Source organism: Carex rostrata, chromosome 8, assembly GCF_964058835.1.
Source record: "Carex rostrata chromosome 8, lpCarRost1.2, whole genome shotgun sequence".
Classification (NCBI taxonomy): Eukaryota; Viridiplantae; Streptophyta; class Magnoliopsida; order Poales; family Cyperaceae; genus Carex; species Carex rostrata.
The window spans coordinates 8,040,079-8,049,184 of NC_135925.1; the positions used below are offsets into that span (position 1 = coordinate 8,040,079).

A 9,106-nucleotide genomic window follows, 5' to 3' on the forward strand; every position below is an offset into this window, starting at 1 on the left:
CCAATCTACTGTCATCACTCCAATAGTTGCCAACCAATCAATGCCTAAAATTATGTCATACCCCGGCACCTTCATTACTCTCAGATCCATCTCAAACTCCTGATTTTGTATTGAAAACTTGAGGTTTCGGCAATTCCGATTGCAACTCATTTGAGTACCATTAGCTATGGTCACCATCATGGGGTCAGTTTGGGTAGTTGTTAGCTTGAGAGTGTGTATGATTTCGGGATTAACAAAAGAATAGGTGCTTCCACTATCAATAAGAGCACATATCGGTATAGTACCAATATAGCCCTTGAATTTGAAGGTTTTTGCAATTTGTGGTTGCAGGTTGGGTTGGAGGTTAGTGTGAGCACATATAGTTATCATGGCTTGCTCTTCTTCTTCAGTTTCTTGCTCTTCCTCCATTACTGGTACGGATTCATACATCTCCTCCTCTGGCTCAATTTCAATTCCCTCACTATCCATTGTATTCAGTACCTTTGGGTTGCATTTATGCCCCACATGCCACTTCTCCAAACATTTAAAACACAGCCCCAACTTCTTCTTTTGCTCAGTGGTCATGGTGGTTTGGTTGTTTGAGAGGATGGGTGTGTGGGTTGGTTTGAGAAACTGATTTCTGTTGTTGTTGTTGCCTTCCCATTTTTTTACAACTATTTCATTGCCCTTTTGTACCTGCTGAACCACTGATTTTTTATTGTAATGCACCCTTCTACTACCCCCTTCCAGTGTTAGCTCTATCTTCTTAGCTAATTGGATTGCATTCTTTAATGTGGATGGTTCAAACAAATCCAGGTTATTTCTTATATCTTCCTTTAACCCGCTGACAAAAGATCCCACAAAGAATTCCTCGTTTGAGATCTGTGTTCTACAAATTAATCTGGATTTGGCTCTCAAATATTCCTTTGCATACTCAGTCACCTTGCCATACTGTTTGACCTGTTTGAACTGGTCAATTGGATTTCCCGAATTGTCAGTAAAGAACTCAAGAATTTCATCAACTAGATTTGGCCAGGGAGGGGTTTTTCTGGAAATCTTTAAAGACCTATACCACTCTTTGGCATCCCCAATCATGTTCATAGTAGCCAAGCGTGTTTTATACTCATCGGGCACTTGATACAGCTCAAAAAACTGTTCACAATCTTCAACCCACTCTACCGCCCTTTCCCCATTGAAAGAAGGAAAATCCATACGAGGAAGGAAGAATTTCTGAATTTGAGAGTTGAATTCACCTTGTTTCTCGATCTTAGCATCCACATCATTTTCTAGATCAATATGAGGCTTGTCTTGGTTATGTGCAGTCACACTAGCATCTCCTCTTTCCAAGTTATGTGACAGCATGATCGTCTCCAGCATCTTTGTCATACGGTCCATCTTAGCCTCATTAGCCTCCAGCCTACCAGCCAACTCTCTTTGAGCCTTGCTCAGTTCTCGCTGCGATGAGTCTGATTTGGATTCCATTCGTGCGAACCGCTCGTTGATCTCTGCCAGATCCAGTTGCTCAGCTTCATCGCCATTGGTATGGCTCCTTGTTCTGCCCGCCATTTGCCTCTTTTTCTTAGCTCGCACCAGTCTGCCCAGATGTAGTTACCGCTCTGATACCAATTTGTCAGGTCTTAAAACCTGAATTGCAATTTCAAAACTCGAAAGAGATCAAAACCACCGGTAATTTTGAGCAAAAAGAGAAAACTCAATCTCAGCTAACTATAGCCTTGAAAGAGAGAAGAAGAAGATCTCAAATTTCTTTATTTCTTCGATAATCCAAACAGTACAAGAATCTGCCTTTTATAGGCGATGCAATCTACAAAAACAGAATCAAAATTCAGGTTAACGGATCTTACTCCTCAACTTCAGAATCCGACCCGTTTATTCAACAAACTAACTATTTCCCAACTAACTCAGCTTCCTGTCTATGCGTCTAACTCCTTGACTTCTCTGTTAGATTGGGCCCGCTTGCAGAACTTCTGCCCGAATCACTGCCCTCTTTGCCCGTTAATCCTTCTCCTTCAAATAAGCCGCTTGACTTGTCAAAATTGGCAACGGCTATCCCCAAATTGGATTGAGGTTCTGACAGAATGAGGGACTTGGGGCAGACGGGGATATTTTTTTTCTTCTTTTAATTTAGTCCCCCTTGATAAATAAATATTACAAAACCTAAATTTTTATTGATTATACCCTTATTTAAATCTTTTTTTATGAACAGGTCTTTCTGTGTCCAACCGTGTTTAAACGTGTCCTTAGACATGTCATGCTGTGTTGAAATTTATAAAAATGAACACAACACTGGTAAGAACACGGCACAGGCACATCTTGACACAACACGTCTAATACTAGGTGCCGTGTTCCACCGTGTCCAAACCCATACATGCCGTACCATGTTCACGTGTTTCACGTTTTTTAAAATTTCAGATAGATGAAAAAGAAATCATATTTGATAACTGTAAATTTCAAGTACCTTAATTAAATTTAAATTCCATAAACAGCCATACATTCATTTTATGGAAATTTGACTCTCGATTAAACTTTGCTTTTAACATAAAATTGAGCTGGCTGTAATTTGGGACGTTGCAACATCCCCAGAAGGAAATATATAAATGAATGAAAAAAGAGCATGTTGAGACGAGACATGAAGCAACACAAGAAAAATAAAAACAGGATGTATTATAGATTAGTTCAATCCATACCTCCTTAGTGATTGAACTCCACGTCCAACCCCCACAAAAAATAAATAAATAAACCAAGGCCATTTTAACGCCATCCAAATTAACTAGGCAGGATAATTTGTGCATTCCAAGTTTCATGGAAGAAATGATGCATGATAGTTAAATCAGAAACCAGATTTCATAAAAATATCTCACGGCAAGATGGTGTTAATTTCACTAGTGTATATGACAGGATTTAAAGGAATACAATACTGCTGAAAGTTTAAAGCAATCACCGAATCCAGCCCTTATTTCCATATTGCTAAAATAGTTAAATCTCTCCTGTTATGCTTTATGCATGACATTAAAAAAGATCAATTACACTACAACAGCTCACTTTAATCTCAAACAAAATCAAGCCAAGGATGCCAAGTACTTATCTATGATGTAGAGACCACAGAGCTCCTTAACCATTGGCATTGTGGTTGGAACATCCATCTGGAATATCAGAGCAGAGCCTTCTGGTGCCATGCTAGAAGAAAACTCTATTCTTGCTGCTCTGATCGCCTCTCGCATCGCACAATGAACTGAACACGCAAGAAGCAATGGGGGTTCTCCAGATGCTATAAAAAAAATAACATATAAGTTGAAAATATTAATTTCCTACGATCCACTCAAGTAGAAACAGGTGCAATACCATACAGGAACACTTTAAAAGAAACAGAAACAAACATAAACTTAGAGAGCCACCATACTTTTATACGGAAGTAAAAAAAAAAAAAAAAAAACCTTTTGAAGAGAGAGTACGATTTTTGTTGTGGGGACTATTAAAGAGCTCCACATTGAACTCCTTAGGAATTGTGTCTACTGTTGGTATTTTGTAATTCCAAGTACTGTTTGTCACAACCAAGCCATCAGAGTCTGTAAGGACCTCCTCATTCATAAAGAACCCGACCCCTTGAATGAAGCCCCCTTCCACCTGATAAAGAGAAGAATAAGAGGATGTCCTTTAGGCTTTAGAAATCTGGATTTTTTTGCAAAACCAAGAAAGGAAAAACATATATTACAACAAGAAAGATAGAATTAACCTGGCCTAAGTCCACAGCAGGATTCAAGCTCTTGCCACAGTCATAAGAGAGGTCGCTTCTTAGTACTGTGGTAGCTCCCGTGAGGACATCAACTTCGACCTAAACATCCCACAAGTTCTTTTATGTTTTGTATTTTGGGAGAGTAGATAAAACAATTGGTATAAGAAATGGTTACCTAGGTGGTGCAATCATACTTATTGTAGACCAAGAAATGGTTTCCAAGTGTGTGTGTGTGTGTGTGTGAGAGAGAGAGAGAGAGAGAGAGAGAGAGACAACACCTCACTAACAGCAGCTCCATAGTTCAAGTACCTTGATGTGGATTGTTCTGGGATCCAGAGCACACTAGCTGATAAATTCACATTTTGAGCAGCTGCCTGCAAGTGAAGACATCATAATACTTGGATGAAAAGCCAAACAAGTGCTTGTTTGATTGTTTATATACTATTATCTGTATAGTTCCAAACTTGCAACAATTTTTTTTTTAAATCACAATATCCTATTTACAAACTTACCTGAACAATCAAGTCTTCCCATGAAACTACACTGTTTTCTTCTTCCATTTTATTCTTGAGTGGCTTCAGCCTTTCCACAAGAATACTGCAAGCAAGCCGAACTGCTTCACAACTTCCCTCTGAAGTAGTACTTCCCCCAGTGAGCCCTCCTTGCACCAAACTCAAGGTATCTGCTTGAACAACACGTACTCTCGCCAGAAGCTTACTGTTTTCACTGTCCCACATCTCCTTGAGACAAAATGCAGTCATCTGTTTCACTTTGGTCCATAGCCCTTGGCCTATCTCAATCCCTCCCACTTCCACAACAATTGACCCGTCATTGAGCACTGATACTCTACCAGGAGTTGGCAGAGTAGCCACTGTATATGTAATAGGCACACAAGAGATGCCCCGTTTCTTCCATTTGTTAATGCTATTAAAATGCTTAACCATCTCAGCACGGGTTTCATAGCTTGGAGTTAAGGACAACCGATCAAAAAGTAATGGTAATGTATAAGTAGAAGCCTCCCCGGCACTTTCCCCATAGAAAACTCTAAGGCTCTCATGGTCATGAAGATTCTTTCTCCTAACAGCATTAGCATCCAGCAAAAGTACGGAAGCGACATGCTCTATTATTGCTTCGGCAATGAAGGAGCCTTGTACACTACCTGGGGCCCGCACAAAAGATTTGGATGTGGTATTTGTCTTGCATACCTTTAAGTCAAAGGAGAGATTGCCCCGGTTGTATTTGTTCATGGATTCTATGATAGCATACGGAACCAAGGGGCCCATATCTCCAGCAATGCCTGCATTTACCCTCAAGTCAAGGTGCATAGCTGTAATTTTCCCATCAGATTTGAACCCTACAGTGTAGCAGGCCTTTATCGGGTTCCGACCTCCTACCATTATCATATCGGTTTGGCGATCCATGTACATTCTGACAGGGCGACGAAGCTTATATGCAGCTAGAGCACATGAATTAATAGCCTATATAGATAAGAAAAGTATGATTATGTATATGGTTTCAAACACAGACCATAATCAATCCATACAGTTAAGTGAACACTTAGCTACAGGGTAAGTAACAATCATGCAAAAATTGGCTGAAGAAAATTCACAATGGACACAGACATGAAAATTGCAAAGGCAGGTGCACCAGTGCGCTTATTTTAGCACATTGAAGAACCAAAAACCAACAAGAAGAGCCTCTAAATTGTTAAGTACCAGTGTACTAGTACAGAGTCACCATGTAACATTGCATTATTTGACAAGACCAACATCGTTCCAATGCACATACATGACCCTTGAAAGGTGCTCAGCCAGATGTGATAACTTTCAAGGATATAACTACAATGCAAGCATTACCAATTATGATCTGATAAAGAATTGCAGTGTCCTTGTTTAAGAACAAAGGAAAAAAGAGAGAGGTATGTTGGACTTTTAAAGACTCACTGGGAGATTTCTTAAACCTTTGCCACCAAAACTTCCTCCGACTCTTCTTGTAATAACATGCACGTTGTGAAAAGGGATGCCTAGACATTTTGCTATAGAACTCTGTGTTCCCTCAGGCCATTGAGTTGAAGCATATACTGTTATCCTCATCAGGAATAGCTAGTGCCGTCATTGTCTCCATGTAGAAGTAATACTGTGAACCAACCTTTACCTAAAAAAAGATGATATATGTTTCTCAGTAGGAACTTGTAATATTCGGTGGGAAAGGCTGTGTTATAAACCAATGGATCTAGTAGATTTTTTTTCTTTTTTTCTTTCTTCTTTCATTAATAGCCAAAGGATGTACCTCAGCAGACTGAATTCTGTGTTCAGCTTCAGCCATCCCTTTGGAGAAGTTGCCTACTTGTTTGGGATATAAATAGGCAGGAATTTCAACAAAGCTGCTGTGCTCAATGGCATCTTCAATTGATAATATTGGTGGCTCCAAATCATCCATGGCATATTCAACTACTGCTTGTTTAGCTGCCATGTTGGCAAATCTCTGTGTGGCTGCAATCTAAAGGAAAAGAAAATCATTATTTGCTTTGTTGAGTTGAATTTTAGAAATAAAAAAATATTGAAGAAGAAAGACCAGAGATATTAAATCACCACAAGGCCAAGCGGTTGACCAGCAAACTCTGTAAGAGACTCAGCAAATAGTGATTCAGATCCAAAAATATATTCGGCACCGACATTTTGTCCTCCTTTGGGGATGTCTTTTGCAGAAATAACCGTAACAATTTTCTTTGAAGCCAGGGAATTTTTGAAGGTAATTCCTTTTACATGTGCTAGAGGCTTTGTACTGTAAATAAAAGCCCCATGAAGACAGTCTTTGGGAGCAGGGATGTCATCCACATAAACAGCCTCCCCTGCATTAAATATCAATTTTTCTGTCTAAGAAATGTAAAAAAAATTGCCAAGTACGTTTTTGGAATTAGATTCTAATTCCATATACATATACTGTTTTTAACTTTATATAATCTTGATTTGCAACTACATTAACAATATCAAATAATCTGCATTTTCACCTCATTTAAACCTGGTTTCAATAGGAAAAATCTGGAAGTCAAGAGTTACAGCGATGGTACGATAGGGATGCATTCACCAAATATGTATATATTAGTAAATATGGAAAACTGTACCTAGAGAAATTTCATGTTATGAAAGAATACCTGAAGCTTGAAGCTCTGCTCCGGTTTTCTTAATTGGTTCACCAATCGGTTTAAATTCAGAATTTAGAACTATCTCTTGTCGTGAAGAGATTGGAATATCATCACTATTGAGAGAGTCCTTGCACGACTTAACTTTCTTGTATTCAATAGTGTAGTTAATTTTAGTTCTAGGCTCAGCAAGGCTTTTAGCAAGCGGAGAAAGGAACTTGAACACAAAACCAACAGCCAAGCTGACTTTATACTCGGCATGTGCTGTGCCATGTGTAGGCACGATTTTTTTTCTGAGTAACCTTGTTGCTTCTAGTAGAACCGGTGCAGTTACAATTTTACCTTTCAAAAACTTTTCGACCTTCCTTGCTCTAATGGCATGTTCAGTCCCATATGCACCAAAAGCCAATTGTACATTTTCTAACGAAACATCTCCTGTTCCCTCATCAGTGGATGTTTCAGCAAGAAAAGCAGAATTGACATAAGAAACAGCATTACCCCAAGGGCGAGGAGCTGCTCGGTATGTTTCAAAAAGAACATTGCCAGATGATGATGCCCAAGAAGGGATGAAAATGCTCAATAGAAGCGTTCTATAATCGCATGGAGGCATTTCCAAGAACTCTTCAAGGGAATGGGTGGACCTTTCTGAACCCTGCTGGATACATATAATTGACCCGGCAGCAAGTAGAATTGTGGCAATGTCCGACTCAAATCGCCCTCTCTGTGCCAAAATTAGGTTCCCTCCTACACTTGCAATGTTTCGAACAAATGGGGATGCCACTTTGTTCATGTGATTGGCTATTTTGTTAAAAACCAAAGTTGGTACCTTTCCTTCCCTTAAAACTTCAATGGCTCTCGAAATGGTCACTGCAGAACCAATTTCTATGCCGTCACTCTTTCTTCTGATCACCGAAAGCTCGGGAATAGCCCGTAGGTCGATAAACCTATCATACAGGTCTTGATCCTTGTAAACACCACTACCTGTATTTCCTACTACAATTTTGACATTGATTGGGCTGAATACATTTGAATTAAACAACGCATTCAATTCCTCAATACTATTGGGTCGGTACCAACCATTTTCTACGGTCTGTGGTGTATTTCCATGTGAAATACTTAGTGATAACTTAATCTCAGATTTCAGGAACTCCGGGAATGTGCACACTCCCCCAATTGAGTAATTTGGTAATTTTGTTGCACATTCACCTTTGTTCCCTTTTGTCCAAAAGGTATTCAAACCAAGATCTTCTAAGTCAACATCAGATGCAAAGCTCTTGGAAGCATCTAATAAAGGTCGGTAGCCAGTACAGCGACACAAATTGCCAGAGATAGCCTTCTTTGCCTCAGAAACAGTGATCTTAGAGAACCCACTAGGTGGCACCGGCCTGTGAGTGTCTTTGTCAGCATTGACAAGAGAAGAGAAAAGGGACATGCACATACCAGGGGTGCAAAAACCACATTGGGAAGCATGAAACCCAGCAATCCTTTGGTGAATGGCGTGGTAACCATCTTTGGTATTTCCAAGGCCCTCAGTGGTAGTAACCGAGCAGTGGTTTATACTGCCAAGAAGTGTTAGGCATGAACTTGCAGAAACGTCGGTTACTTGATCGTTAACCGGATCATATCTAGATAGGAGCACAACACAAGCTCCACAACCACCTACAGGAAGTGAGCCAAATATGTTAGATTAAAAGAAGACACTTTTATTCGTTATATATGAATCCGCTTAGATGAAACATAACTTTCACAAATCAATAAGAGTGTACAGAAAAAAAAAAATACCAAACCCACACGGGTGCTCAAATTGACTAAATGTGTTTCATTAACTTTCTGAATATGATGGGAGAACAAGTCGCTAAAATACACCAACAGATATATTAATACGAAAAGTTATTTACATTGGACGACTTAGTCCATCTTACATTAACAATTTTTTCTTAAGATGCTTTTGCCCTCATTAATAATTGTTTCTTAGTTTAGAGTAGAATTCTTATGGCGGAAAAAAATTTTAGTTAGCATCTCAAAAATTTGAAATTAAACAATCATCACCCAAAACATCAAATTTGAGTTTTTCCTACCCACGCAGATCGAATTCACGCACCAAATTTTTTGATGCGCGGACTGGGTATGCGTACCAAATTGATTTTTTTATTTTTTTTTTGGTTTTTTTTTTTTTGGTACGCACTCTCAATATGCGCACCAAATTTTTTTTATTAGATTTGTTCTAAATTGTT

At 39.2% G+C, this 9,106-nt stretch overlaps 1 pseudogene across 1 annotated transcript; it reads right to left on the reverse strand.

Moving 5' to 3' along the window:
- Positions 1–2,854: 2,854 nt before the first annotated feature.
- On the reverse strand, positions 2,855–8,550 carry LOC144558714 (indole-3-acetaldehyde oxidase-like; annotated as a pseudogene). Its single transcript, XR_013512974.1, has 9 exons — positions 6,885–8,550; positions 6,322–6,581; positions 6,020–6,229; positions 5,674–5,884; positions 4,243–5,208; positions 4,009–4,104; positions 3,731–3,829; positions 3,432–3,621; positions 2,855–3,265 (listed from the first exon to the last, which is right to left on the reverse strand). The product of XR_013512974.1 is annotated as an indole-3-acetaldehyde oxidase-like (transcript).
- Positions 8,551–9,106: the final 556 nt, after the last annotated feature.